This window comes from Stenella coeruleoalba (genome assembly GCF_951394435.1).
Source record: "Stenella coeruleoalba genome assembly, chromosome: 12".
Lineage (NCBI taxonomy): Eukaryota > Metazoa > Chordata > Mammalia > Artiodactyla > Delphinidae > Stenella > Stenella coeruleoalba.
In genome coordinates, this window is record NC_137158.1 from 23,476,350 (window position 1) to 23,485,408 (window position 9,059).

The following is a 9,059-nucleotide window of genomic DNA, read 5'->3' on the forward strand; positions in this document are numbered from 1 at the left end:
GACATGACTGTCATTTTTCCCATTGGATTCCCCTGACACCTTTGTTGAAAACTAATTAACTGCAAAAGTGTGAGTCTGCTTCTGGATTCTATTCTATTCCATTTATCTACTTACATCAATATCACTCTGTCTTGATGACTGTAGCTTTTTAGTAATTCTTGACATCTCAAACGTTGTCCTTTTTCAAGCTATTTTAGCTATTCTCTGTCCTTTACAATTTCACATAACCTTTACAGTCAGCTTATAAATTTCTTTTTAAATAATCCTGCCATGATTCTGATTGGGATGGTTTTGACTGTGTACACCAATTTATGGAGGGTTGACATCATCATAATATGAAGGCTTCTAATCATGAGCAATTTCCATTCCGTTTATTTAGATCTTTAATTTCCCTGTATAGTATTTTTCAATATAGATGTTTTGCACATTTTTTGTAAAAGTTGTTCAATCCTGAGTATTATGTTTTCATGCTCTCATAAATGGTATTTTTTTACATTTCACATACGGCCCAGTAGCATAAAATATATCTTGGTGAATGTCCGATGTGCACTTGTAAAGCATGTATACTCTGCAATTGTTGGGTCATCTACATATGTCAACTAGGTCAAGTTGGTAAGAATGTTATTCAAATCTCCTATATCCTTATTGATATTTTTGTCTATTTATTCTATCACATCTCTTCTCAAAAGAGAAGTATTAGAATCTCCAAGTATGACTGCAGATCTACTCCTCTCTTGTCAATTTTTGTTTTCGTATACTTTGATACTCTGTTATTAGGTGATCACACACTTGGGATTGTTATGATTTCTTGATTGATTGACCTTTTGTTATTACAATATCATTCTTTATTCCTGGAAATATTCTTTGTCTTTAAATTCACTTCGCCTCATATATAGAAATACTAGCTTTCTGATGCTTAGTGTTTGCATGGTATAGAGAAATAGTTTAAAAATTAAAGAGGGTAAAAAAATCTATCTATGTCTCTGTATTTAAATGCATCTCTTGTAAACAGCATATAGTTGGGTCTTGCTTTTTATCCAGGCTGACAATCTCCATCTTTTAATTGAAGAGTTCAGTCCTTTTATATTTGGTGTGTTTATGTTATAGGTAGATTTCAGTTTACCATCTTGCTATTGTTTTTTACTTGGTCTTCCTTTGGGTTGAAGTTTTTTGTTTTGGTTTTCTTCTTTCATTTTTTTTTTTTTTTTCTCTATTCTAGCTTATCTCCTCTTTTGGCTTTTTAGCTAATGTTTTTAAAGTGATTACTAAATATTACAATTACATCCTTAATTCATCACAATCTACCTTGAATTGATATTATACCACTTCATGTATAATGTAAAGGCCTTATAACAGTATATGATAATAATTTTTAGTAAAAGTTGTATCTTTTTTGAAAGTTCAAATTTTTACGTACATATTTATCAAAGCCCATCAAATGGAATACTTAAGATGTTTGCATATCACTGTATGTGACTTTTACCACACACACAAAAAGAACCATGAACAAATATTAAACTCTAGATAATGGTATGCATACTGAAGTGTCCAGGGATGAAGTTGACTGATGTCTCCAACTATTTTAACATGCATCAAAAAATAAGATGGACTGGGGACTTCCCTGGTGGTCCAGTGGTAAAGAATCCACCTTCCAATGCAGGGGACAAGGGTTCAATCCCTGGTGGGGGAACTAAGATCCCACATGCTGTGGGACAGCTTAAGCCCGCACGCCTCAATTAGAAAGCCAGCGTGCCGCAAACTACAGAGCCCACGTGCCCTGGAGCCGGCACGCCACAGCTAGAGAGAGAAAACCCGCACGCCACAAATAGAGAGAAGCCCACGCACCGCAACGAAAGATCCCACATGCCTCAACAAAGACCCCACGTGCCACAAGGAAGACCTGACGCAGCCAAAAAAATAAATGAATAAATAAGATGGATTGATGGACAGTGAGGGGAATGCCTAGATGGATAGATATGTGATAAAGCAAAGAGAGCAAAACATTAATGGTAGAATATCGGCGATTCTTTCCATTTTTCTCTTTGTTTGAAAATTTTTGCAATAAAATGTTGGATAAAAATGCCAATCTTTGGGCTTCCGAGGTGGCGCAGTGGTTAAGAATCCACCTGCCATACAGGGGACACGGGTTCGAGCCCTGGTCTGGGAAGATCCCACATGCCACGGAGTAACTAAGCCCGTGCACCACAACTACTGAGCCTGCGCTCTAGACCCGCAAGCCACAACTACTGAGCCCATGCACCATAACTACTGAAGCCCATGCGCCTAGAGCCCGTGTTCCGCAACAAGAGAAGCCACTGCAATGAGAAGCCCACGCACTGCAACCAAGAGTAGCCCCCGCTCGCCGCAATTAGAGAAAAGCCCGCACACAGCAACAAAGACCCAACACAGCCAAAAATAAATAAATAAAATAAATAAATTTATTTTTTAAAAAGCCAATCTTCTAATTTGGCATGAAAATTAAACTTTAATCTATTTTGTAATGTCTATTAATTACACACTGAAACCTTAAGGGTAGAAAATATTTCACACATAAACTGTTCTGGTCATAGCCTTCCACCCTAGCCTAGCCCAGTGAATACTTAACCCTGGTTTTTGGTTTATTTTTCTTAATTTTTAAAAATGTTTTTTAATTTTTAAAAATGTGTGTATATATATATATATTTTTTTTTTCTTTTGGCCATGCCACGCAGCTTGCGGGATCTCAGTTCCCCAGCCAAGACTTGAACCTGGGCCCACGGCAGTGAAAGCACTGAGTCCTAACCACTGGACTGCCAGGGAAGTCCCTCCTTGACCTTGTTAATTCCAGACCTGGCTTGAACCCTAAATTCACCACAGTTGCAAGGCCGTACAAGATCTCACCCTTGCCTCTCTTTCCAGTCTCACCTAGCACCCCTCTTCTCACTCTGCACGCCACGCACATGAAATTTTCAGTTCCCTGAACGCCCTGGGATTGATCTTGCCTAAGGCCTCAAAGCCTCCACGTAAACTGTTTCCTTGCCTGGAATGCTGCCCTCCTTAACCCTCTCCTTCTTTTGGAAAAACCATGCTCACCATTTAGGTTTCAACAGAAATATCATTTCCCCAGTAAAGCAATCCCTCCTCTCCCAAAGTAGGTCAGGTTCCTGTCCTGGAGGAACTATGCCGAAAGCACCTCCCAAGGCCTGAAGCCAGCACAGAACCACGGAGTTTCCTGCTCAAAGAAAGCAGGCTGAGACCTTTGTAAGTTGCTCCTAAGCAAGGCATTCCTCTTCTCAGAATGAAGGAGGAGTGTGTATACCACCTAAAAATCCCCAATTAAAAGCTGTTTTGGTTTAGAAATCATGCTTGCTTGCTTTTCATGTTATGTCATAAGGAGAGAAATATGCCCCCTCAGTGCCCTAAATAAGAGAAGAGAGTTGTGATTGGATATTACCCCGGACCGACAAGTTCTACCCTCAAGAAGCAATGAAATGGGCCAGAACACCAGCACCACACACACACACGCACACACACACACACACACGACAGTAGGACAGTAGTCAGTTAGTTTGTGCAGTAGCTCATCAGCAGTCTGTGAGCTAAACCTCCTTGCTGGCTCCCTTCCGCGCCACTCTGTCCAGTCGCCAGCTGTAGAGCCATCCGTGCATGTGCAAAGCTCCACCTTCAGTCAGAGCTCTAGAAGCAGTGCCTTTATAACAATAGAGATAAACTGGAGTCACAGGGACCAGAGAGCCAGTGAAAGCCTTGGCTTGGTTACTACCTTCTGGTGCCCTGAGTTGTCTGTCTCGTTAGAAGCAAAAGACCTAGAGCCAGACCTGATTCTGATAAGAGAAGGGAAGCAGTTCCAAATTTGACAAAGCCCAGAACAGCCTTCAACTCCATAGCTCCCATCCCCCCTGCACTTCTCTTTGTAAAACAGACTCCGTCCTTTCTTCAGTGTTCCTCTTCCCATCAGAATCTAAGTTCCATGAAGGCAGAAACACGTCTGTCTTGCTCCCTATGGTATCTCAGCAGGTAGCTCAGAATAAGACCTCTATAAATATTCATTGAAAAGAGGAATCTCTGTCTCTTCTTCATTATAACATCATTCTGTATCTTAATCCTAAATGCCATCTTATTGTATGCATTTTGCACTGCATTCATTCATTTTTTTCTTTCATTTAATCATTTATTTAACTGACATTTATACAACACCCGCTAAGCTCTGAGGAAGCAAGTGTTAGTATTACAGATTCCTTATCTTTAAGAAGCTCATAATCCGTAAGAAGCCCACAGAGGGTAAAGAATCCGCCACCATCTGACACAGAAGTGCCACAACAGAGGGCAGGAAGGGAACGACAGACATGAAAAGTAAAATAGCAATGAGGAACTCTCTCTCCTATCAAATTAGCAAACATAAACGTAAAAGAGTAACAGTCAATCTCTCCTTGGTCCTTCCTAACAGAATCCCAATTTTTCTTTGGGTGTTCATGCCTCATCTATGCAGTCAGATGACTCAAGAGAAGTTGACTTTATCCTGGGATCCAAAGGCTGATTCCAAATAAACCAAAGATCATAATCCTATTTGGTGGGTGGCCAGTGATTGGTTCAAGAACCAAGCTTGGACTTCCCTGGTGGCCTGCCAATGTAGGGGACATGGGTTCGATCCCCGGTCTGGGAAGATCCCACATGCCATAGAGCAACTAAGCCTGTGCACCACAGCTACTGAGCCCGCGAGCCACAACTACTGAGTGCATGTGCCGCAACTACTGAAACCCGTGCGCCTAAAGCCCGTGCTCCGCAACAAGAGAAGCCACCTCAATGAGAAGCCTGCGCACCGCAACGAAGAGTAGCCCTCGCTCGCCGCAACTAGAAAGCCGGCACGCAGAAACAAAGACCCAACGCAGCTCAAAACAAATAAATAAATAATTTTAAAAAAAGAAAATACCTCAAGCTTAAGGTTAGAGTTAGATTCCCTCAGGAACAATTCTACGTCCAGGAAAAAGCACATTACCTAAAAATGGCCCAATCAGACTGAAAAGTGGAACTTTATTTCATCATTAGGGTAGCATTTCTCCCCCTCGTGAGCAAGGAAGCAGGCTGCCCCAGCCTGTGATGTGAGGGGGCCCTGAGGACGATGTTAGCCCATGCGGGGAATGGGGAGCAACTGCAGATATGAGATAACTACAGAAAAATAGGGTAGAAACTCAAATTATAGCATGCCTGGAGCCTGCCCTACTTCTGTGGTTCCCACTATAGCAGTGATTATCATACATTCCTTATTGTTTAAGACAATCTGAGTTGGTTGTTAACTCGGATCCAAAAGTATCCTAACTGAAAAAGTAAAGGTATTGTGAAACTGTGTAACATAGGAAATGTTGATGCCAATACTACTAGCCCCCCAAAAGTAGACTGCCAAATAATACACACATAGTGATTACAGTGATATTTTTAAATCTATGAGAATAGTTATAAAAATAGTAACAATGATTGTATTTGGATAGATGTACTATTGAGGAATAATTTTTAGATCTCACAATGTTCTATAATACATATATGTTACTGATATAGTGAAAATATATTTGAAGATTTAGTGGAAACATAGAGGAATGAACACCTAACTCTATCTAGAGAAGTTGGAGCAGGCTTTACAAGGAAGTGATGGGAGCTGATGCTGTCAGGAATGTCATTCACCAGAGGACAGAGAGAAGCAATTCTAGGTCATACTCACTTCCTTTGTTAGATTCGGGCAGATAAATTAACTCCTACCAGCCTCAGGGTCCTCATTTTAAACTAGGGGTAATATGACCTACCTCACAGTTTTGGTTGGAGATGATGATGGTGATGATGATGATTGATGTTATGTCAGAGGCAGGGTCATGGAAGTGCATGGCTGTAGTGCAATAATGCTGCAATGGTCATAAGGGACTTAGAAGCACTCAAAACTGTAAAAAATCATTTTGGTCAACAAATATATATGCTACCTAGAAAATTACATGATCAACGTCAAATTCGTGAATATATATATGAAAAAATAAGCGCATGGCTGGTTCAGGGAGATTAGAATATTTTAGTATGTTTGGACCACAGGACACATGGCAGACCTGGAGCAGTAGCCAGATCGTGAAGGGCCTTGTATGTCCTACGGGAGATAGAGCTTCCAATAAGCTTGAAGCTTTATCCTGTTTGGGAAAGTGAGATTCAGATATCACTGGAGATTGTTCTTGGATTCCACCTGGGCCCACTGTGGTTGCTTAGAAATGTACTGAGCCTGCTTCACCCCATCCCTAATACTAACCTGAGAAAAGGCAGAGGTAAATATCCCCAGGGCAGGGTACGTTCCTACCGTGAGAAAGTTAATTCATAGTTTGCACCAACAAGCTGTCAGGAACACAGAAAAGCTATTGGCCTCTGAGAACAACTGGCCATTCTGAGAGGGGCTGGGATGGTCTCTTCTCAAAGGACATTGGTCTGGTGGTAGCATCAGCATAGGGTGCCTTTATGGGAACTCAAGGACAAGGAAAGTTTGGCTTTCCCTTGGGGAGGATGCTGCCAAGTCTTGTTTTGTTTTTTGTGTTTTTAAATTTTTTTTATTGAAATATAGTTGATTTACAATGTCGTGTTAGTTTCAGTTGTACAGCACAGTGATTCAATTATATATGCATAAAATATCGATGTATATAATCATATATATTCTATTATATATTATTTATATATATTCTTTTTTAGATTCTTTTCCTTTATAGGTTATTACAAAATATTGAGCATAGTTCCCTGTGCTATACAGTAGGTCCTTGTTGGTTATCTATTTTATATACAGTAATGTATATGTGTTAATCCCAAACTCCTAATTTATCTCTCCCCCCACCCAAGTCTTGTTTTGTGATGCACAACATTTACCAGATTGGAAATTATACCTTTTTGCCTGTGGTGTTTAGAGCATCTTTTCACCAACTCCATCACCCTTTCAACAATCACGTTACTTGCCAAAGAATTTGCTTTTCTCCTGTAGTTTAGTGGTTCTTCCCTCTTGTGGAGCCACAGACATTTTTGAGAATGTAATGAAGGCTACACACCCTCTCCCAAGAAATGGACATATTCACGTCATTTGTCTGCACATCTTCAAAGGGTTCCTGGTCCCTTGTCCATACATCTGCCTAATGTCTGTGGACCATGGGTTAAGGACCTCTGCTGATGAGGATGGTGAGTCTTGGAAGGGTTGTTTAAGAGAGAGAGTGGCCAATTACTCCAGTAGTGCTGTGGAAATGGATGAGGAGGTAGATGGAGTGAAGATGAGACTGCAGGCAGGAACACCACTCATGAGGCCACAGACCTGGACTCCCCTGGCCGTCCAGTGGTTAAGACTCCGAGCTTCCAATGCAGGAGGTGCCGGTACAATCCCTGGTTGGGGAAGTTCCGCATGCTGAACAGTGCGGCTAAAAGTCCACAGGCCTGAACTAGAACAGTGTCAATAGCAAAAGAGAGAAGGTGGCAGCTTGCAGAGGAAGCATATATGGTCTTTGTCGGGAGATATGTGGAGGGTGGGTGAAGAGCACTTGAACGAGAGGATGGGTTTGGGGAATCCTCGCTTACCTTCAGTCACCATGGTTGAAGCTTTGGGATGCCAGTAGAGTCAGTTCTAAGCTGCATAACATTTAGGTCTCCACATGCCCTCTCCCCACAAATACAGCAACCAAAATTTCCAACCTGGCAGAGATTCATGATCTATAATCGTTTGTCTTTTTTTTTTGCGGTACGCGGGCCTCTCACTGTTGTGGCCTCTCCCGTTGCGGAGCACAGGCTCCGGACTCGCAGGCTCAGCGGCCATGGCTCACGGGCCCAGCCGCTCCGCGGCATGTGGAATCTTCCTGGACTGGGGCACGAACCCGTGTCCCCTGCATCGGCAGGCGGACTCTCAACCACTGCGCCACCAGGGAAGCCCTATAATAGTTTTTTAAAAATGAAAATAACAGAATAAATTTACTGGAAGTACCCTCCATAATAAATCTCCTGTATCAACTTTAAAAAAACAGAAGCATCATTTTATATTCTAACAGAAATCTATTGTTTTTGATGATGTTAGTTGAAGTAGCCATCTAGAAACGATCAGTTTTCGAAAGAACATAGAATACTTCTACAAAGGTTTATTACCAATATGGATTTCCTTTTTTAACTTAATGACTCACCAGCAAAATCCTTTAGAATTGGAAGGCTCTGTACTTGGTAAGAGTGCCAAAGTTAGTCGCTGATTTATTCCCCTGAGTATAATTTGGAAGAAACCGCTGTGTAAATCTGAATACTGTAAACCTGTAAATCATGAATCTTTTCAAATCTAGTTTCCCTATTAATAGTGCCTAATGCTTGAGAGTAAAATCACTAATGTGGTGGCGGGGAGAATATGGGATCTTTACTGTGCTAAACGTCTGTGCAAAAACGTCTACTGAACCTACATTCAGAGGATCAGCTACAGATTCAGCACAAATGAAAGCAGAGGACCGGGCCCTGGGGCGGGCGGACCTAACTTTTTGACCACTATTACAAGGACTGATGCCTTGAGGTTGGGTAATATTCTTAGAGTTCCAGAATTTATCACAGGAAAGGGACGCTAAAAAGGAAGGTCATTCTTGAGTTAAATGTATTGTTACAGAATGTGCTGAGTGTCGTGAAGGCCATGTGCATGATGCTGATAATGTCTGATGGGGGAATGACTTGATCTAGGAAAGGAGGAACCTTCTCTCTCTTTCTTTTTTTTTTGGAGGAATTCTCTCAGCTACCCATTGCTGCACAACAAACTACTCCAAAATGTAATAACTACAAACAACAATCTTGAAGAAGAGGAGTCTTTTACTTGCTCACAATTTTGTAATTTGGGCTCAGCTGGTCCATTCCCCTACTGGTCTTATTGGGGGTCACTCACGTGCTGCATGCAGTTGTCACATAGGTTGGGACACAGCTAGGATTCTCTCGTGTGGTCTCTCCATTTGGTGTCTCCAGCCAGGGAATCAGACCTTTGATATGTCAGCCCAAGTCTTCCAAGAGCACAACAGAGGAAGATGCTTTTCTTAAGGGTTAGGCTCGGA